Genomic DNA, 19,993 nt, shown 5'->3' with positions numbered 1-19,993 from the left:
TTTGATCATACCCTTAAACCCATTCTGTTATATAATTCAGAGGTATGGGGAGGTTATAATGTTTCTTGTAATAAATTACAGTCTTCCTTATTTAATCTTGAAAATATTTTTAAAAATCTTAAGTGTGAGAATCTCCATTTCAAGAATCTCTTTTTCAAGATTGACCTCTAAAGCGAGGAGACGCACGCGTTGTATTTGAAAGGATGGCATCAAATGAATAATTAACAGTAATGCCCACTATATATTTGTGGATGATACGATTATGTGCCAATATGTCCTCTAATCAATTGAAAACATTTGAAAGAGACGAAAAAAGAAATGCATCGGCCGGGAATCGAACCCGGGCCGCCCGCGTGGCAGGCGAGCATTCTACCACTGAACCACCGATGCTTATGACTACCTCTTGTTTAACTTGATCATATAAGGACACGTGTTACCTGATATGTATGGTATATATGCATGTTAATATTATACTGAAATTGTCGGTAAATATATTTGATAGAGGAAATCGGCGATAGTTTAAATTACAGCTGCAGCATAATCTCAATTCGAGGTTGAAATATAATGACCAGAAATATCCCCGCTACTGTCGGCTTCGTGTATAATTTGAAACTTAAGCCGGCTTACCCGCGTAGTTAAAAAAAAATCGTGATCTAAAAGGGGGAGGGATGATTAAATCCAAGTCTTTCAAAGAAGACCTAATCGCAAAAACGAAAAGTTCTGTAATTTGACACGATTTCTGTTGTGGTTTGCATGACAGACAACTTGAACTCGTAAAGTCGACATATGGTACATGTTAATTTCAATGCATACACTCCACGTAATTATAAGCTAAATACATAACTTTGCCCTTGATCAGTTGTAGATATACGTTTCTGCATCCTATAATTACCGACTGGTATATTTTTGTGCGCTTTGAATACTCTCCTGTCATGCTGTCAGCTGAATCATAGTTATCATATGTTGACACAATCATAAATGTATTAGGCTCGGTAAGGACGCTTTTATATATAGCTTAATTTTAACTTGTTATACTAAGTCCGATGTGGTCTAGTGGTTAGGATTTCTGGTTTTCACCCAGACGGCCCGGGTTCGATTCCCGGCATCGGAGCTTTAATTTTTTGTGCTTGGAGGAAACGATGTTAAAAGTCACGAAAAAGATATGCAGTATTCACATACTCATCAGAGCGAATAAATTGCAATTAATTCTTGCAACGTATGTAAGCTTGTAGTTTGCATCTGCCGCTGTTTTGTGCCTTAATTAATATTATGTCTTGAAATGACACCGACTGAAATGAGATGGGTGACCATCACACCTGCAGAAGAATGTACACTAGCAAGTAATGACTTTCTGTTTTAAAGTCATGTTGATGTTTTATGTATTTCTTGTCATTTAGTCAGTTGTTATGACATTATCCCCTCGGGGTATAAGTTAGATACGATAACGTAATTCCCTGCGTTTGCCACTCTCTCTATATAATTCCACTCTATTACTAAAAAAATGGCAGCGCAGGAGCCATTCACTCCTGGCACACTTATAAAGCGCGTTCTGACCGATATTTATTTGTATCTTTTTCAAGATTGACCTCTAAAGCGAGGAGACGCACGCGTTGTATTTGAAAGGATGGCATCAAATGAATAATTAACAGTAATGCCCACTATATATTTGTGGATGATACGATTATGTGCCAATATGTCCTCTAATCAATTGAAAACATTTGAAAGAGACGAAAAAAGAAATGCATCGGCCGGGAATCGAACCCGGGCCGCCCGCGTGGCAGGCGAGCATTCTACCACTGAACCACCGATGCTTATGACTACCTCTTGTTTAACTTGATCATATAAGGACACGTGTTACCTGATATGTATGGTATATATGCATGTTAATATTATACTGAAATTGTCGGTAAATATATTTGATAGAGGAAATCGGCGATAGTTTAAATTACAGCTGCAGCATAATCTCAATTCGAGGTTGAAATATAATGACCAGAAATATCCCCGCTACTGTCGGCTTCGTGTATAATTTGAAACTTAAGCCGGCTTACCCGCGTAGTTAAAAAAAAATCGTGATCTAAAAGGGGGAGGGATGATTAAATCCAAGTCTTTCAAAGAAGACCTAATCGCAAAAACGAAAAGTTCTGTAATTTGACACGATTTCTGTTGTGGTTTGCATGACAGACAACTTGAACTCGTAAAGTCGACATATGGTACATGTTAATTTCAATGCATACACTCCACGTAATTATAAGCTAAATACATAACTTTGCCCTTGATCAGTTGTAGATATACGTTTCTGCATCCTATAATTACCGACTGGTATATTTTTGTGCGCTTTGAATACTCTCCTGTCATGCTGTCAGCTGAATCATAGTTATCATATGTTGACACAATCATAAATGTATTAGGCTCGGTAAGGACGCTTTTATATATAGCTTAATTTTAACTTGTTATACTAAGTCCGATGTGGTCTAGTGGTTAGGATTTCTGGTTTTCACCCAGACGGCCCGGGTTCGATTCCCGTCATCGGAGCTTTAATTTTTTGTGCTTGGAGGAAACGATGTTAAAAGTCACGAAAAAGATATGCAGGATTCACATACTCATCAGAGCGAATAAATTGCAATTAATTCTTGCAACGTATGTAAGCTTGTAGTTTGCATCTGCCGCTGTTTTGTGCCTTAATTAATATTATGTCTTGAAATGACACCGACTGAAATGAGATGGGTGACCATCACACCTGCAGAAGAATGTACACTAGCAAGTAATGACTTTCTGTTTTAAAGTCATGTTGATGTTTTATGTATTTCTTGTCATTTAGTCAGTTGTTATGACATTATCCCCTCGGGGTATAAGTTAGATACGATAACGTAATTCCCTGCGTTTGCCACTCTCTCTATATAATTCCACTCTATTACTAAAAAAATGGCAGCGCAGGAGCCATTCACTCCTGGCACACTTATAAAGCGCGTTCTGACCGATATTTATTTGTATCTTTTTCAAGATTGACCTCTAAAGCGAGGAGACGCACGCGTTGTATTTGAAAGGATGGCATCAAATGAATAATTAACAGTAATGCCCACTATATATTTGTGGATGATACGATTATGTGCCAATATGTCCTCTAATCAATTGAAAACATTTGAAAGAGACGAAAAAAGAAATGCATCGGCCGGGAATCGAACCCGGGCCGCCCGCGTGGCAGGCGAGCATTCTACCACTGAACCACCGATGCTTATGACTACCTCTTGTTTAACTTGATCATATAAGGACACGTGTTACCTGATATGTATGGTATATATGCATGTTAATATTATACTGAAATTGTCGGTAAATATATTTGATAGAGGAAATCGGCGATAGTTTAAATTACAGCTGCAGCATAATCTCAATTCGAGGTTGAAATATAATGACCAGAAATATCCCCGCTACTGTCGGCTTCGTGTATAATTTGAAACTTAAGCCGGCTTACCCGCGTAGTTAAAAAAAAATCGTGATCTAAAAGGGGGAGGGATGATTAAATCCAAGTCTTTCAAAGAAGACCTAATCGCAAAAACGAAAAGTTCTGTAATTTGACACGATTTCTGTTGTGGTTTGCATGACAGACAACTTGAACTCGTAAAGTCGACATATGGTACATGTTAATTTCAATGCATACACTCCACGTAATTATAAGCTAAATACATAACTTTGCCCTTGATCAGTTGTAGATATACGTTTCTGCATCCTATAATTACCGACTGGTATATTTTTGTGCGCTTTGAATACTCTCCTGTCATGCTGTCAGCTGAATCATAGTTATCATATGTTGACACAATCATAAATGTATTAGGCTCGGTAAGGACGCTTTTATATATAGCTTAATTTTAACTTGTTATACTAAGTCCGATGTGGTCTAGTGGTTAGGATTTCTGGTTTTCACCCAGACGGCCCGGGTTCGATTCCCGGCATCGGAGCTTTAATTTTTTGTGCTTGGAGGAAACGATGTTAAAAGTCACGAAAAAGATATGCAGTATTCACATACTCATCAGAGCGAATAAATTGCAATTAATTCTTGCAACGTATGTAAGCTTGTAGTTTGCATCTGCCGCTGTTTTGTGCCTTAATTAATATTATGTCTTGAAATGACACCGACTGAAATGAGATGGGTGACCATCACACCTGCAGAAGAATGTACACTAGCAAGTAATGACTTTCTGTTTTAAAGTCATGTTGATGTTTTATGTATTTCTTGTCATTTAGTCAGTTGTTATGACATTATCCCCTCGGGGTATAAGTTAGATACGATAACGTAATTCCCTGCGTTTGCCACTCTCTCTATATAATTCCACTCTATTACTAAAAAAATGGCAGCGCAGGAGCCATTCACTCCTGGCACACTTATAAAGCGCGTTCTGACCGATATTTATTTGTATCTTTTTCAAGATTGACCTCTAAAGCGAGGAGACGCACGCGTTGTATTTGAAAGGATGGCATCAAATGAATAATTAACAGTAATGCCCACTATATATTTGTGGATGATACGATTATGTGCCAATATGTCCTCTAATCAATTGAAAACATTTGAAAGAGACGAAAAAAGAAATGCATCGGCCGGGAATCGAACCCGGGCCGCCCGCGTGGCAGGCGAGCATTCTACCACTGAACCACCGATGCTTATGACTACCTCTTGTTTAACTTGATCATATAAGGACACGTGTTACCTGATATGTATGGTATATATGCATGTTAATATTATACTGAAATTGTCGGTAAATATATTTGATAGAGGAAATCGGCGATAGTTTAAATTACAGCTGCAGCATAATCTCAATTCGAGGTTGAAATATAATGACCAGAAATATCCCCGCTACTGTCGGCTTCGTGTATAATTTGAAACTTAAGCCGGCTTACCCGCGTAGTTAAAAAAAAATCGTGATCTAAAAGGGGGAGGGATGATTAAATCCAAGTCTTTCAAAGAAGACCTAATCGCAAAAACGAAAAGTTCTGTAATTTGACACGATTTCTGTTGTGGTTTGCATGACAGACAACTTGAACTCGTAAAGTCGACATATGGTACATGTTAATTTCAATGCATACACTCCACGTAATTATAAGCTAAATACATAACTTTGCCCTTGATCAGTTGTAGATATACGTTTCTGCATCCTATAATTACCGACTGGTATATTTTTGTGCGCTTTGAATACTCTCCTGTCATGCTGTCAGCTGAATCATAGTTATCATATGTTGACACAATCATAAATGTATTAGGCTCGGTAAGGACGCTTTTATATATAGCTTAATTTTAACTTGTTATACTAAGTCCGATGTGGTCTAGTGGTTAGGATTTCTGGTTTTCACCCAGACGGCCCGGGTTCGATTCCCGTCATCGGAGCTTTAATTTTTTGTGCTTGGAGGAAACGATGTTAAAAGTCACGAAAAAGATATGCAGGATTCACATACTCATCAGAGCGAATAAATTGCAATTAATTCTTGCAACGTATGTAAGCTTGTAGTTTGCATCTGCCGCTGTTTTGTGCCTTAATTAATATTATGTCTTGAAATGACACCGACTGAAATGAGATGGGTGACCATCACACCTGCAGAAGAATGTACACTAGCAAGTAATGACTTTCTGTTTTAAAGTCATGTTGATGTTTTATGTATTTCTTGTCATTTAGTCAGTTGTTATGACATTATCCCCTCGGGGTATAAGTTAGATACGATAACGTAATTCCCTGCGTTTGCCACTCTCTCTATATAATTCCACTCTATTACTAAAAAAATGGCAGCGCAGGAGCCATTCACTCCTGGCACACTTATAAAGCGCGTTCTGACCGATATTTATTTGTATCTTTTTCAAGATTGACCTCTAAAGCGAGGAGACGCACGCGTTGTATTTGAAAGGATGGCATCAAATGAATAATTAACAGTAATGCCCACTATATATTTGTGGATGATACGATTATGTGCCAATATGTCCTCTAATCAATTGAAAACATTTGAAAGAGACGAAAAAAGAAATGCATCGGCCGGGAATCGAACCCGGGCCGCCCGCGTGGCAGGCGAGCATTCTACCACTGAACCACCGATGCTTATGACTACCTCTTGTTTAACTTGATCATATAAGGACACGTGTTACCTGATATGTATGGTATATATGCATGTTAATATTATACTGAAATTGTCGGTAAATATATTTGATAGAGGAAATCGGCGATAGTTTAAATTACAGCTGCAGCATAATCTCAATTCGAGGTTGAAATATAATGACCAGAAATATCCCCGCTACTGTCGGCTTCGTGTATAATTTGAAACTTAAGCCGGCTTACCCGCGTAGTTAAAAAAAATCGTGATCTAAAAGGGGGAGGGATGATTAAATCCAAGTCTTTCAAAGAAGACCTAATCGCAAAAACGAAAAGTTCTGTAATTTGACACGATTTCTGTTGTGGTTTGCATGACAGACAACTTGAACTCGTAAAGTCGACATATGGTACATGTTAATTTCAATGCATACACTCCACGTAATTATAAGCTAAATACATAACTTTGCCCTTGATCAGTTGTAGATATACGTTTCTGCATCCTATAATTACCGACTGGTATATTTTTGTGCGCTTTGAATACTCTCCTGTCATGCTGTCAGCTGAATCATAGTTATCATATGTTGACACAATCATAAATGTATTAGGCTCGGTAAGGACGCTTTTATATATAGCTTAATTTTAACTTGTTATATTAAGTCCGATGTGGTCTAGTGGTTAGGATTTCTGGTTTTCACCCAGACGGCCCGGGTTCGATTCCCGGCATCGGAGCTTTAATTTTTTGTGCTTGGAGGAAACGATGTTAAAAGTCACGAAAAAGATATGCAGGATTCACATACTCATCAGAGCGAATAAATTGCAATTAATTCTTGCAACGTATGTAAGCTTGTAGTTTGCATCTGCCGCTGTTTTGTGCCTTAATTAATATTATGTCTTGAAATGACACCGACTGAAATGAGATGGGTGACCATCACACCTGCAGAAGAATGTACACTAGCAAGTAATGACTTTCTGTTTTAAAGTCATGTTGATGTTTTATGTATTTCTTGTCATTTAGTCAGTTGTTATGACATTATCCCCTCGGGGTATAAGTTAGATACGATAACGTAATTCCCTGCGTTTGCCACTCTCTCTATATAATTCCACTCTATTACTAAAAAAATGGCAGCGCAGGAGCCATTCACTCCTGGCACACTTATAAAGCGCGTTCTGACCGATATTTATTTGTATCTTTTTCAAGATTGACCTCTAAAGCGAGGAGACGCACGCGTTGTATTTGAAAGGATGGCATCAAATGAATAATTAACAGTAATGCCCACTATATATTTGTGGATGATACGATTATGTGCCAATATGTCCTCTAATCAATTGAAAACATTTGAAAGAGACGAAAAAAGAAATGCATCGGCCGGGAATCGAACCCGGGCCGCCCGCGTGGCAGGCGAGCATTCTACCACTGAACCACCGATGCTTATGACTACCTCTTGTTTAACTTGATCATATAAGGACACGTGTTACCTGATATGTATGGTATATATGCATGTTAATATTATACTGAAATTGTCGGTAAATATATTTGATAGAGGAAATCGGCGATAGTTTAAATTACAGCTGCAGCATAATCTCAATTCGAGGTTGAAATATAATGACCAGAAATATCCCCGCTACTGTCGGCTTCGTGTATAATTTGAAACTTAAGCCGGCTTACCCGCGTAGTTAAAAAAAATCGTGATCTAAAAGGGGGAGGGATGATTAAATCCAAGTCTTTCAAAGAAGACCTAATCGCAAAAACGAAAAGTTCTGTAATTTGACACGATTTCTGTTGTGGTTTGCATGACAGACAACTTGAACTCGTAAAGTCGACATATGGTACATGTTAATTTCAATGCATACACTCCACGTAATTATAAGCTAAATACATAACTTTGCCCTTGATCAGTTGTAGATATACGTTTCTGCATCCTATAATTACCGACTGGTATATTTTTGTGCGCTTTGAATACTCTCCTGTCATGCTGTCAGCTGAATCATAGTTATCATATGTTGACACAATCATAAATGTATTAGGCTCGGTAAGGACGCTTTTATATATAGCTTTTATCACATTACTGTTGTTGTAATTAATACATGCCATTAAGGGGAAAAAAAGTTGAGTTTCAGATGAGGAGATTATTTAGTTAAGACCTTTCTGACTTTCATCTGACAAAGAAAATAATTCATCCTTTGATTGACATAGATTTGTAAACGAACACTTTCAAAAAAGACCGTAGTAGTTCTTTAAATGTTGTAACACCGTCGCACATTTCAAACAAACGTCCATTATTGTTAAGTATTGAAACTGTAATGCTTTGCATTCCTCATTCTTCATTGCCAGTTGGTACATTAGAAAGTGGCAAAGATAAGAAAAAAGAAATGCATCGGCCGGGAATCGAACCCGGGCCGCCCGCGTGGCAGGCGAGCATTCTACCACTGAACCACCGATGCTTATAACCCAAGATGTCTAACTCGATCATATAAGGACAGTTCATGATTACCACGTGTTACATGGTATGTATGATAGATGGCATGTTTATTATACATTATTGTCGGTACAACATGTAGAAACACGAAAAACATGTTTGACAAGAGAAAATCGACGGGCATTTAGTACTTATTCAATTGGTAATCTGCGACCTAATCTCGCGACTCAAATGCTATGCTTAGTATGCCGGCGGTTTCGCGTCTTATTTAAATGAAACCGCTTCACAATGAAAATTAAGATGTAAAAAGGGGGAGTGGTTAATTAATCCAATTCTGTGAATGAACATTAATTACGCGTCCACTGTACATAAATTTCAGGTTGGAAGGTTTTGCCGACAAACTACCTGTACATTACCAATGCCGTGAGATTTTTTTTTTTTTTAGATCGAACAAAAAACACTTTCAAAGCATTACTGCTTTAAGTGTGGATAAGAAAGGTAGAAAGGATTAACTTTGAAATAACATACTTTCACGCAGACTCTCACCTCACAGTTATCAAATCATATGTTGACACAAACATGGTTTAAGCAAAGTAATCAACTATTCTTGACCTTGCTTATATGTAGCTTAAATTAAGGTAGTTATACTAAGTCCGATGTGGTCTAGTGGTTAGGATTTCTGGTTTTCACCCAGACGGCCCGGGTTCGATTCCCGGCATCGGAGCTTTAGTTTTTGGTCATCTTTATCACATTACTGTTGTTGTAATACATGCCATTAAGGGAAAAAAAGTTGAGTTTCAGATGAGGAGATTATTTAGTTAAGACCTTTCTGACTTTCATCTGACAAAGAAAATAATTCATCCTTTGAATGACATAGATTTGTAAACGAACACTTTCAAAAAAGACCGTAGTAGTTCTTTATATGTTGTAACACCGTCGCACATTTCAAACAAACGTCCATTATTGTTAAGTATTGAAACTGTAATGCTTTGCATTCCTCATTCTTCATTGCCAGTTGGTACATTAGAAAGTGGCAAAGATAAGAAAAAAGAAATGCATCGGCCGGGAATCGAACCCGGGCCGCCCGCGTGGCAGGCGAGCATTCTACCACTGAACCACCGATGCTTATAACCCAAGATGTCTAACTCGATCATATAAGGACAGTACATGATTACCACGTGTTACATGGTATGTATGATAGATGGCATGTTTATTATACATTATTGTCGGTACAACATGTAGAAACACGAAAAACATGTTTGACAAGAGAAAATCGACGGGCATTTAGTACTTATTCAATTGGTAATCTGCGACATAATCTCGCGACTCAAATGCTATGCTTAGTATGCCGGCGGTTTCGCGTCTTATTTAAATGAAACCGCTTCACAATGAAAATTAAGATGTAAAAAGGGGGAGTGGTTAATTAATCCAATTCTGTGAATGAACATTAATTACGCGTCCACTGTACATAAATTTCAGGTTGGAAGGTTTTGCCGACAAACTACCTGTACATTACCAATGCCGTGAGATTTTTTTTTTTTTTAGATCGAACAAAAAACACTTTCAAAGCATTACTGCTTTAAGTGTGGATAAGAAAGGTAGAAAGGATTAACTTTGAAATAACATACTTTCACGCAGACTCTCACCTCACAGTTATCAAATCATATGTTGACACAAACATGGTTTAAGCAAAGTAATCAACTATTCTTGACCTTGCTTATATGTAGCTTAAATTAAGGTAGTTATACTAAGTCCGATGTGGTCTAGTGGTTAGGATTTCTGGTTTTCACCCAGACGGCCCGGGTTCGATTCCCGGCATCGGAGCTTTAGTTTTTGGTCATCTTTATCACATTACTGTTGTTGTAATACATGCCATTAAGGGAAAAAAAGTTGAGTTTCAGATGAGGAGATTATTTAGTTAAGACCTTTCTGACTTTCATCTGACAAAGAAAATAATTCATCCTTTGAATGACATAGATTTGTAAACGAACACTTTCAAAAAAGACCGTAGTAGTTCTTTATATGTTGTAACACCGTCGCACATTTCAAACAAACGTCCATTATTGTTAAGTATTGAAACTGTAATGCTTTGCATTCCTCATTCTTCATTGCCAGTTGGTACATTAGAAAGTGGCAAAGATAAGAAAAAAGAAATGCATCGGCCGGGAATCGAACCCGGGCCGCCCGCGTGGCAGGCGAGCATTCTACCACTGAACCACCGATGCTTATAACCCAAGATGTCTAACTCGATCATATAAGGACAGTACATGATTACCACGTGTTACATGGTATGTATGATAGATGGCATGTTTATTATACATTATTGTCGGTACAACATGTAGAAACACGAAAAACATGTTTGACAAGAGAAAATCGACGGGCATTTAGTACTTATTCAATTGGTAATCTGCGACATAATCTCGCGACTCAAATGCTATGCTTAGTATGCCGGCGGTTTCGCGTCTTATTTAAATGAAACCGCTTCACAATGAAAATTAAGATGTAAAAAGGGGGAGTGGTTAATTAATCCAATTCTGTGAATGAACATTAATTACGCGTCCACTGTACATAAATTTCAGGTTGGAAGGTTTTGCCGACAAACTACCTGTACATTACCAATGCCGTGAGATTTTTTTTTTTTTAGATCGAACAAAAAACACTTTCAAAGCATTACTGCTTTAAGTGTGGATAAGAAAGGTAGAAAGGATTAACTTTGAAATAACATACTTTCACGCAGACTCTCACCTCACAGTTATCAAATCATATGTTGACACAAACATGGTTTAAGCAAAGTAATCAACTATTCTTGACCTTGCTTATATGTAGCTTAAATTAAGGTAGTTATACTAAGTCCGATGTGGTCTAGTGGTTAGGATTTCTGGTTTTCACCCAGACGGCCCGGGTTCGATTCCCGGCATCGGAGCTTTAGTTTTTGGTCATCTTTATCACATTACTGTTGTTGTAATACATGCCATTAAGGGAAAAAAAGTTGAGTTTCAGATGAGGAGATTATTTAGTTAAGACCTTTCTGACTTTCATCTGACAAAGAAAATAATTCATCCTTTGAATGACATAGATTTGTAAACGAACACTTTCAAAAAAGACCGTAGTAGTTCTTTATATGTTGTAACACCGTCGCACATTTCAAACAAACGTCCATTATTGTTAAGTATTGAAACTGTAATGCTTTGCATTCCTCATTCTTCATTGCCAGTTGGTACATTAGAAAGTGGCAAAGATAAGAAAAAAGAAATGCATCGGCCGGGAATCGAACCCGGGCCGCCCGCGTGGCAGGCGAGCATTCTACCACTGAACCACCGATGCTTATAACCCAAGATGTCTAACTCGATCATATAAGGACAGTACATGATTACCACGTGTTACATGGTATGTATGATAGATGGCATGTTTATTATACATTATTGTCGGTACAACATGTAGAAACACGAAAAACATGTTTGACAAGAGAAAATCGACGGGCATTTAGTACTTATTCAATTGGTAATCTGCGACATAATCTCGCGACTCAAATGCTATGCTTAGTATGCCGGCGGTTTCGCGTCTTATTCAAATGAAACCGCTTCACAATGAAAATTAAGATGTAAAAAGGGGGAGTGGTTAATTAATCCAATTCTGTGAATGAACATTAATTACGCGTCCACTGTACATAAATTTCAGGTTGGAAGGTTTTGCCGACAAACTACCTGTACATTACCAATGCCGTGAGATTTTTTTTTTTTTTAGATCGAACAAAAAACACTTTCAAAGCATTACTGCTTTAAGTGTGGATAAGAAAGGTAGAAAGGATTAACTTTGAAATAACATACTTTCACGCAGACTCTCACCTCACAGTTATCAAATCATATGTTGACACAAACATGGTTTAAGCAAAGTAATCAACTATTCTTGACCTTGCTTATATGTAGCTTAAATTAAGGTAGTTATACTAAGTCCGATGTGGTCTAGTGGTTAGGATTTCTGGTTTTCACCCAGACGGCCCGGGTTCGATTCCCGGCATCGGAGCTTTAGTTTTTGGTCATCTTTATCACATTACTGTTGTTGTAATACATGCCATTAAGGGAAAAAAAGTTGAGTTTCAGATGAGGAGATTATTTAGTTAAGACCTTTCTGACTTTCATCTGACAAAGAAAATAATTCATCCTTTGAATGACATAGATTTGTAAACGAACACTTTCAAAAAAGACCGTAGTAGTTCTTTATATGTTGTAACACCGTCGCACATTTCAAACAAACGTCCATTATTGTTAAGTATTGAAACTGTAATGCTTTGCATTCCTCATTCTTCATTGCCAGTTGGTACATTAGAAAGTGGCAAAGATAAGAAAAAAGAAATGCATCGGCCGGGAATCGAACCCGGGCCGCCCGCGTGGCAGGCGAGCATTCTACCACTGAACCACCGATGCTTATAACCCAAGATGTCTAACTCGATCATATAAGGACAGTACATGATTACCACGTGTTACATGGTATGTATGATAGATGGCATGTTTATTATACATTATTGTCGGTACAACATGTAGAAACACGAAAAACATGTTTGACAAGAGAAAATCGACGGGCATTTAGTACTTATTCAATTGGTAATCTGCGACATAATCTCGCGACTCAAATGCTATGCTTAGTATGCCGGCGGTTTCGCGTCTTATTCAAATGAAACCGCTTCACAATGAAAATTAAGATGTAAAAAGGGGGAGTGGTTAATTAATCCAATTCTGTGAATGAACATTAATTACGCGTCCACTGTACATAAATTTCAGGTTGGAAGGTTTTGCCGACAAACTACCTGTACATTACCAATGCCGTGAGATTTTTTTTTTTTTTAGATCGAACAAAAAACACTTTCAAAGCATTACTGCTTTAAGTGTGGATAAGAAAGGTAGAAAGGATTAACTTTGAAATAACATACTTTCACGCAGACTCTCACCTCACAGTTATCAAATCATATGTTGACACAAACATGGTTTAAGCAAAGTAATCAACTATTCTTGACCTTGCTTATATGTAGCTTAAATTAAGGTAGTTATACTAAGTCCGATGTGGTCTAGTGGTTAGGATTTCTGGTTTTCACCCAGACGGCCCGGGTTCGATTCCCGGCATCGGAGCTTTAGTTTTTGGTGATCTTTATCACATTACTGTTGTTGTAATACATGCCATTAAGGGAAAAAAAGTTGAGTTTCAGATGAGGAGATTATTTAGTTAAGACCTTTCTGACTTTCATCTGACAAAGAAAATAATTCATCCTTTGAATGACATAGATTTGTAAACGAACACTTTCAAAAAAGACCGTAGTAGTTCTTTATATGTTGTAACACCGTCGCACATTTCAAACAAACGTCCATTATTGTTAAGTATTGAAACTGTAATGCTTTGCATTCCTCATTCTTCATTGCCAGTTGGTACATTAGAAAGTGGCAAAGATAAGAAAAAAGAAATGCATCGGCCGGGAATCGAACCCGGGCCGCCCGCGTGGCAGGCGAGCATTCTACCACTGAACCACCGATGCTTATAACCCAAGATGTCTAACTCGATCATATAAGGACAGTACATGATTACCACGTGTTACATGGTATGTATGATAGATGGCATGTTTATTATACATTATTGTCGGTACAACATGTAGAAACACGAAAAACATGTTTGACAAGAGAAAATCGACGGGCATTTAGTACTTATTCAATTGGTAATCTGCGACATAATCTCGCGACTCAAATGCTATGCTTAGTATGCCGGCGGTTTCGCGTCTTATTCAAATGAAACCGCTTCACAATGAAAATTAAGATGTAAAAAGGGGGAGTGGTTAATTAATCCAATTCTGTGAATGAACATTAATTACGCGTCCACTGTACATAAATTTCAGGTTGGAAGGTTTTGCCGACAAACTACCTGTACATTACCAATGCCGTGAGATTTTTTTTTTTTTTAGATCGAACAAAAAACACTTTCAAAGCATTACTGCTTTAAGTGTGGATAAGAAAGGTAGAAAGGATTAACTTTGAAATAACATACTTTCACGCAGACTCTCACCTCACAGTTATCAAATCATATGTTGACACAAACATGGTTTAAGCAAAGTAATCAACTATTCTTGACCTTGCTTATATGTAGCTTAAATTAAGGTAGTTATACTAAGTCCGATGTGGTCTAGTGGTTAGGATTTCTGGTTTTCACCCAGACGGCCCGGGTTCGATTCCCGGCATCGGAGCTTTAGTTTTTGGTCATCTTTATCACATTACTGTTGTTGTAATACATGCCATTAAGGGAAAAAAAGTTGAGTTTCAGATGAGGAGATTATTTAGTTAAGACCTTTCTGACTTTCATCTGACAAAGAAAATAATTCATCCTTTGAATGACATAGATTTGTAAACGAACACTTTCAAAAAAGACCGTAGTAGTTCTTTATATGTTGTAACACCGTCGCACATTTCAAACAAACGTCCATTATTGTTAAGTATTGAAACTGTAATGCTTTGCATTCCTCATTCTTCATTGCCAGTTGGTACATTAGAAAGTGGCAAAGATAAGAAAAAAGAAATGCATCGGCCGGGAATCGAACCCGGGCCGCCCGCGTGGCAGGCGAGCATTCTACCACTGAACCACCGATGCTTATAACCCAAGATGTCTAACTCGATCATATAAGGACAGTACATGATTACCACGTGTTACATGGTATGTATGATAGATGGCATGTTTATTATACATTATTGTCGGTACAACATGTAGAAACACGAAAAACATGTTTGACAAGAGAAAATCGACGGGCATTTAGTACTTATTCAATTGGTAATCTGCGACATAATCTCGCGACTCAAATGCTATGCTTAGTATGCCGGCGGTTTCGCGTCTTATTCAAATGAAACCGCTTCACAATGAAAATTAAGATGTAAAAAGGGGGAGTGGTTAATTAATCCAATTCTGTGAATGAACATTAATTACGCGTCCACTGTACATAAATTTCAGGTTGGAAGGTTTTGCCGACAAACTACCTGTACATTACCAATGCCGTGAGATTTTTTTTTTTTTTAGATCGAACAAAAAACACTTTCAAAGCATTACTGCTTTAAGTGTGGATAAGAAAGGTAGAAAGGATTAACTTTGAAATAACATACTTTCACGCAGACTCTCACCTCACAGTTATCAAATCATATGTTGACACAAACATGGTTTAAGCAAAGTAATCAACTATTCTTGACCTTGCTTATATGTAGCTTAAATTAAGGTAGTTATACTAAGTCCGATGTGGTCTAGTGGTTAGGATTTCTGGTTTTCACCCAGACGGCCCGGGTTCGATTCCCGGCATCGGAGCTTTAGTTTTTGGTGATCTTTATCACATTACTGTTGTTGTAATACATGCCATTAAGGGAAAAAAAGTTGAGTTTCAGATGAGGAGATTATTTAGTTAAGACCTTTCTGACTTTCATCTGACAAAGAAAATAATTCATCCTTTGAATGACATAGATTTGTAAACGAACACTTTCAAAAAAGACCGTAGTAGTTCTTTATATGTTGTAACACCGTCGCACATTTCAAACAAACGTCCATTATTGTTAAGTATTGAAACTGTAATGCTTTGCATTCCTCATTCTTCATTGCCAGTTGGTACATTAGAAAGTGGCAAAGATAAGAAAAAAGAAATGCATCGGCCGGGAATCGAACCCGGGCCGCCCGCGTGGCAGGCGAGCATTCTACCACTGAACCACCGATGCTTATAACCCAAGATGTCTAACTCGATCATATAAGGACAGTACATGATTACCACGTGTTACATGGTATGTATGATAGATGGCATGTTTATTATACATTATTGTCGGTACAACATGTAGAAACACGAAAAACATGTTTGACAAGAGAAAATCGACGGGCATTTAGTACTTATTCAATTGGTAATCTGCGACATAATCTCGCGACTCAAATGCTATGCTTAGTATGCCGGCGGTTTCGCGTCTTATTCAAATGAAACCGCTTCACAATGAAAATTAAGATGTAAAAAGGGGGAGTGGTTAATTAATCCAATTCTGTGAATGAACATTAATTACGCGTCCACTGTACATAAATTTCAGGTTGGAAGGTTTTGCCGACAAACTACCTGTACATTACCAATGCCGTGAGATTTTTTTTTTTTTTAGATCGAACAAAAAACACTTTCAAAGCATTACTGCTTTAAGTGTGGATAAGAAAGGTAGAAAGGATTAACTTTGAAATAACATACTTTCACGCAGACTCTCACCTCACAGTTATCAAATCATATGTTGACACAAACATGGTTTAAGCAAAGTAATCAACTATTCTTGACCTTGCTTATATGTAGCTTAAATTAAGGTAGTTATACTAAGTCCGATGTGGTCTAGTGGTTAGGATTTCTGGTTTTCACCCAGACGGCCCGGGTTCGATTCCCGGCATCGGAGCTTTAGTTTTTGGTCATCTTTATCACATTACTGTTGTTGTAATACATGCCATTAAGGGAAAAAAAGTTGAGTTTCAGATGAGGAGATTATTTAGTTAAGACCTTTCTGACTTTCATCTGACAAAGAAAATAATTCATCCTTTGAATGACATAGATTTGTAAACGAACACTTTCAAAAAAGACCGTAGTAGTTCTTTATATGTTGTAACACCGTCGCACATTTCAAACAAACGTCCATTATTGTTAAGTATTGAAACTGTAATGCTTTGCATTCCTCATTCTTCATTGCCAGTTGGTACATTAGAAAGTGGCAAAGATAAGAAAAAAGAAATGCATCGGCCGGGAATCGAACCCGGGCCGCCCGCGTGGCAGGCGAGCATTCTACCACTGAACCACCGATGCTTATAACCCAAGATGTCTAACTCGATCATATAAGGACAGTACATGATTACCACGTGTTACATGGTATGTATGATAGATGGCATGTTTATTATACATTATTGTCGGTACAACATGTAGAAACACGAAAAACATGTTTGACAAGAGAAAATCGACGGGCATTTAGTACTTATTCAATTGGTAATCTGCGACATAATCTCGCGACTCAAATGCTATGCTTAGTATGCCGGCGGTTTCGCGTCTTATTCAAATGAAACCGCTTCACAATGAAAATTAAGATGTAAAAAGGGGGAGTGGTTAATTAATCCAATTCTGTGAATGAACATTAATTACGCGTCCACTGTACATAAATTTCAGGTTGGAAGGTTTTGCCGACAAACTACCTGTACATTACCAATGCCGTGAGATTTTTTTTTTTTTTAGATCGAACAAAAAACACTTTCAAAGCATTACTGCTTTAAGTGTGGATAAGAAAGGTAGAAAGGATTAACTTTGAAATAACATACTTTCACGCAGACTCTCACCTCACAGTTATCAAATCATATGTTGACACAAACATGGTTTAAGCAAAGTAATCAACTATTCTTGACCTTGCTTATATGTAGCTTAAATTAAGGTAGTTATACTAAGTCCGATGTGGTCTAGTGGTTAGGATTTCTGGTTTTCACCCAGACGGCCCGGGTTCGATTCCCGGCATCGGAGCTTTAGTTTTTGGTCATCTTTATCACATTACTGTTGTTGTAATACATGCCATTAAGGGAAAAAAAGTTGAGTTTCAGATGAGGAGATTATTTAGTTAAGACCTTTCTGACTTTCATCTGACAAAGAAAATAATTCATCCTTTGAATGACATAGATTTGTAAACGAACACTTTCAAAAAAGACCGTAGTAGTTCTTTATATGTTGTAACACCGTCGCACATTTCAAACAAACGTCCATTATTGTTAAGTATTGAAACTGTAATGCTTTGCATTCCTCATTCTTCATTGCCAGTTGGTACATTAGAAAGTGGCAAAGATAAGAAAAAAGAAATGCATCGGCCGGGAATCGAACCCGGGCCGCCCGCGTGGCAGGCGAGCATTCTACCACTGAACCACCGATGCTTATAACCCAAGATGTCTAACTCGATCATATAAGGACAGTACATGATTACCACGTGTTACATGGTATGTATGATAGATGGCATGTTTATTATACATTATTGTCGGTACAACATGTAGAAACACGAAAAACATGTTTGACAAGAGAAAATCGACGGGCATTTAGTACTTATTCAATTGGTAATCTGCGACATAATCTCGCGACTCAAATGCTATGCTTAGTATGCCGGCGGTTTCGCGTCTTATTCAAATGAAACCGCTTCACAATGAAAATTAAGATGTAAAAAGGGGGAGTGGTTAATTAATCCAATTCTGTGAATGAACATTAATTACGCGTCCACTGTACATAAATTTCAGGTTGGAAGGTTTTGCCGACAAACTACCTGTACATTACCAATGCCGTGAGATTTTTTTTTTTTTTAGATCGAACAAAAAACACTTTCAAAGCATTACTGCTTTAAGTGTGGATAAGAAAGGTAGAAAGGATTAACTTTGAAATAACATACTTTCACGCAGACTCTCACCTCACAGTTATCAAATCATATGTTGACACAAACATGGTTTAAGCAAAGTAATCAACTATTCTTGACCTTGCTTATATGTAGCTTAAATTAAGGTAGTTATACTAAGTCCGATGTGGTCTAGTGGTTAGGATTTCTGGTTTTCACCCAGACGGCCCGGGTTCGATTCCCGGCATCGGAGCTTTAGTTTTTGGTCATCTTTATCACATTACTGTTGTTGTAATACATGCCATTAAGGGAAAAAAAGTTGAGTTTCAGATGAGGAGATTATTTAGTTAAGATCTTTCTGACTTTCATCTGACAAAGAAAATAATTCATCCTTTGAATGACATAGATTTGTAAACGAACACTTTCAAAAAAGACCGTAGTAGTTCTTTATATGTTGTAACACCGTCGCACATTTCAAACAAACGTCCATTATTGTTAAGTATTGAAACTGTAATGCTTTGCATTCCTCATTCTTCATTGCCAGTTGGTACATTAGAAAGTGGCAAAGATAAGAAAAAAGAAATGCATCGGCCGGGAATCGAACCCGGGCCGCCCGCGTGGCAGGCGAGCATTCTACCACTGAACCACCGATGCTTATAACCCAAGATGTCTAACTCGATCATATAAGGACAGTACATGATTACCACGTGTTACATGGTATGTATGATAGATGGCATGTTTATTATACATTATTGTCGGTACAACATGTAGAAACACGAAAAACATGTTTGACAAGAGAAAATCGACGGGCATTTAGTACTTATTCAATTGGTAATCTGCGACATAATCTCGCGACTCAAATGCTATGCTTAGTATGCCGGCGGTTTCGCGTCTTATTCAAATGAAACCGCTTCACAATGAAAATTAAGATGTAAAAAGGGGGAGTGGTTAATTAATCCAATTCTGTGAATGAACATTAATTACGCGTCCACTGTACATAAATTTCAGGTTGGAAGGTTTTGCCGACAAACTACCTGTACATTACCAATGCCGTGAGATTTTTTTTTTTTTTAGATCGAACAAAAAACACTTTCAAAGCATTACTGCTTTAAGTGTGGATAAGAAAGGTAGAAAGGATTAA

The 19,993-nt window shown here is 37.6% G+C and overlaps 32 non-coding genes across 32 annotated transcripts; 15 read left to right on the top strand and 17 right to left on the bottom strand.

Moving 5' to 3' along the window:
* Positions 1–319: 319 nt before the first annotated feature.
* On the bottom strand, positions 320–390 carry Trnag-gcc (transfer RNA glycine (anticodon GCC)). Its single transcript has one exon. It is a non-coding gene; the product is annotated as a tRNA-Gly (tRNA).
* Positions 391–1,039: 649 nt separating this feature from the next.
* Positions 1,040–1,111, top strand: Trnae-uuc (transfer RNA glutamic acid (anticodon UUC)). Its single transcript has one exon. It is a non-coding gene; the product is annotated as a tRNA-Glu (tRNA).
* Positions 1,112–1,740: 629 nt separating this feature from the next.
* On the bottom strand, positions 1,741–1,811 carry Trnag-gcc (transfer RNA glycine (anticodon GCC)). The gene has a single exon. It is a non-coding gene; the product is annotated as a tRNA-Gly (tRNA).
* A 649-nt stretch (positions 1,812–2,460) lies between these two features.
* Positions 2,461–2,532, top strand: Trnae-uuc (transfer RNA glutamic acid (anticodon UUC)). Its single transcript has one exon. It is a non-coding gene; the product is annotated as a tRNA-Glu (tRNA).
* A 629-nt stretch (positions 2,533–3,161) lies between these two features.
* Positions 3,162–3,232, bottom strand: Trnag-gcc (transfer RNA glycine (anticodon GCC)). The gene has a single exon. It is a non-coding gene; the product is annotated as a tRNA-Gly (tRNA).
* Positions 3,233–3,881: 649 nt separating this feature from the next.
* Positions 3,882–3,953, top strand: Trnae-uuc (transfer RNA glutamic acid (anticodon UUC)). The gene has a single exon. It is a non-coding gene; the product is annotated as a tRNA-Glu (tRNA).
* A 629-nt stretch (positions 3,954–4,582) lies between these two features.
* Positions 4,583–4,653, bottom strand: Trnag-gcc (transfer RNA glycine (anticodon GCC)). Its single transcript has one exon. It is a non-coding gene; the product is annotated as a tRNA-Gly (tRNA).
* A 649-nt stretch (positions 4,654–5,302) lies between these two features.
* Trnae-uuc (transfer RNA glutamic acid (anticodon UUC)) lies at positions 5,303–5,374 on the top strand. The gene has a single exon. It is a non-coding gene; the product is annotated as a tRNA-Glu (tRNA).
* Positions 5,375–6,003: 629 nt separating this feature from the next.
* Positions 6,004–6,074, bottom strand: Trnag-gcc (transfer RNA glycine (anticodon GCC)). Its single transcript has one exon. It is a non-coding gene; the product is annotated as a tRNA-Gly (tRNA).
* Positions 6,075–6,722: 648 nt separating this feature from the next.
* Trnae-uuc (transfer RNA glutamic acid (anticodon UUC)) lies at positions 6,723–6,794 on the top strand. The gene has a single exon. It is a non-coding gene; the product is annotated as a tRNA-Glu (tRNA).
* Positions 6,795–7,423: 629 nt separating this feature from the next.
* Trnag-gcc (transfer RNA glycine (anticodon GCC)) lies at positions 7,424–7,494 on the bottom strand. The gene has a single exon. It is a non-coding gene; the product is annotated as a tRNA-Gly (tRNA).
* Positions 7,495–8,436: 942 nt separating this feature from the next.
* On the bottom strand, positions 8,437–8,507 carry Trnag-gcc (transfer RNA glycine (anticodon GCC)). The gene has a single exon. It is a non-coding gene; the product is annotated as a tRNA-Gly (tRNA).
* A 627-nt stretch (positions 8,508–9,134) lies between these two features.
* On the top strand, positions 9,135–9,206 carry Trnae-uuc (transfer RNA glutamic acid (anticodon UUC)). The gene has a single exon. It is a non-coding gene; the product is annotated as a tRNA-Glu (tRNA).
* A 330-nt stretch (positions 9,207–9,536) lies between these two features.
* Trnag-gcc (transfer RNA glycine (anticodon GCC)) lies at positions 9,537–9,607 on the bottom strand. Its single transcript has one exon. It is a non-coding gene; the product is annotated as a tRNA-Gly (tRNA).
* Positions 9,608–10,234: 627 nt separating this feature from the next.
* Trnae-uuc (transfer RNA glutamic acid (anticodon UUC)) lies at positions 10,235–10,306 on the top strand. The gene has a single exon. It is a non-coding gene; the product is annotated as a tRNA-Glu (tRNA).
* A 330-nt stretch (positions 10,307–10,636) lies between these two features.
* Positions 10,637–10,707, bottom strand: Trnag-gcc (transfer RNA glycine (anticodon GCC)). Its single transcript has one exon. It is a non-coding gene; the product is annotated as a tRNA-Gly (tRNA).
* Positions 10,708–11,333: 626 nt separating this feature from the next.
* Trnae-uuc (transfer RNA glutamic acid (anticodon UUC)) lies at positions 11,334–11,405 on the top strand. Its single transcript has one exon. It is a non-coding gene; the product is annotated as a tRNA-Glu (tRNA).
* A 330-nt stretch (positions 11,406–11,735) lies between these two features.
* Positions 11,736–11,806, bottom strand: Trnag-gcc (transfer RNA glycine (anticodon GCC)). The gene has a single exon. It is a non-coding gene; the product is annotated as a tRNA-Gly (tRNA).
* A 627-nt stretch (positions 11,807–12,433) lies between these two features.
* Trnae-uuc (transfer RNA glutamic acid (anticodon UUC)) lies at positions 12,434–12,505 on the top strand. Its single transcript has one exon. It is a non-coding gene; the product is annotated as a tRNA-Glu (tRNA).
* A 330-nt stretch (positions 12,506–12,835) lies between these two features.
* Trnag-gcc (transfer RNA glycine (anticodon GCC)) lies at positions 12,836–12,906 on the bottom strand. The gene has a single exon. It is a non-coding gene; the product is annotated as a tRNA-Gly (tRNA).
* A 627-nt stretch (positions 12,907–13,533) lies between these two features.
* Trnae-uuc (transfer RNA glutamic acid (anticodon UUC)) lies at positions 13,534–13,605 on the top strand. Its single transcript has one exon. It is a non-coding gene; the product is annotated as a tRNA-Glu (tRNA).
* A 330-nt stretch (positions 13,606–13,935) lies between these two features.
* Trnag-gcc (transfer RNA glycine (anticodon GCC)) lies at positions 13,936–14,006 on the bottom strand. The gene has a single exon. It is a non-coding gene; the product is annotated as a tRNA-Gly (tRNA).
* Positions 14,007–14,633: 627 nt separating this feature from the next.
* On the top strand, positions 14,634–14,705 carry Trnae-uuc (transfer RNA glutamic acid (anticodon UUC)). Its single transcript has one exon. It is a non-coding gene; the product is annotated as a tRNA-Glu (tRNA).
* A 330-nt stretch (positions 14,706–15,035) lies between these two features.
* Positions 15,036–15,106, bottom strand: Trnag-gcc (transfer RNA glycine (anticodon GCC)). Its single transcript has one exon. It is a non-coding gene; the product is annotated as a tRNA-Gly (tRNA).
* Positions 15,107–15,733: 627 nt separating this feature from the next.
* Positions 15,734–15,805, top strand: Trnae-uuc (transfer RNA glutamic acid (anticodon UUC)). The gene has a single exon. It is a non-coding gene; the product is annotated as a tRNA-Glu (tRNA).
* A 330-nt stretch (positions 15,806–16,135) lies between these two features.
* Trnag-gcc (transfer RNA glycine (anticodon GCC)) lies at positions 16,136–16,206 on the bottom strand. Its single transcript has one exon. It is a non-coding gene; the product is annotated as a tRNA-Gly (tRNA).
* Positions 16,207–16,833: 627 nt separating this feature from the next.
* On the top strand, positions 16,834–16,905 carry Trnae-uuc (transfer RNA glutamic acid (anticodon UUC)). Its single transcript has one exon. It is a non-coding gene; the product is annotated as a tRNA-Glu (tRNA).
* A 330-nt stretch (positions 16,906–17,235) lies between these two features.
* Positions 17,236–17,306, bottom strand: Trnag-gcc (transfer RNA glycine (anticodon GCC)). The gene has a single exon. It is a non-coding gene; the product is annotated as a tRNA-Gly (tRNA).
* A 627-nt stretch (positions 17,307–17,933) lies between these two features.
* Positions 17,934–18,005, top strand: Trnae-uuc (transfer RNA glutamic acid (anticodon UUC)). Its single transcript has one exon. It is a non-coding gene; the product is annotated as a tRNA-Glu (tRNA).
* A 330-nt stretch (positions 18,006–18,335) lies between these two features.
* Positions 18,336–18,406, bottom strand: Trnag-gcc (transfer RNA glycine (anticodon GCC)). Its single transcript has one exon. It is a non-coding gene; the product is annotated as a tRNA-Gly (tRNA).
* A 627-nt stretch (positions 18,407–19,033) lies between these two features.
* Trnae-uuc (transfer RNA glutamic acid (anticodon UUC)) lies at positions 19,034–19,105 on the top strand. The gene has a single exon. It is a non-coding gene; the product is annotated as a tRNA-Glu (tRNA).
* Positions 19,106–19,435: 330 nt separating this feature from the next.
* On the bottom strand, positions 19,436–19,506 carry Trnag-gcc (transfer RNA glycine (anticodon GCC)). Its single transcript has one exon. It is a non-coding gene; the product is annotated as a tRNA-Gly (tRNA).
* Between the last annotated feature and the right edge of the window lie 487 nt (positions 19,507–19,993).

Source organism: Mytilus galloprovincialis, chromosome 11 (genome assembly GCF_965363235.1).
Source record: "Mytilus galloprovincialis chromosome 11, xbMytGall1.hap1.1, whole genome shotgun sequence".
In the NCBI taxonomy this organism is placed as follows: domain Eukaryota; kingdom Metazoa; phylum Mollusca; class Bivalvia; order Mytilida; family Mytilidae; genus Mytilus; species Mytilus galloprovincialis.
This window is presented reverse-complemented; position numbering and strand designations above follow the sequence as displayed.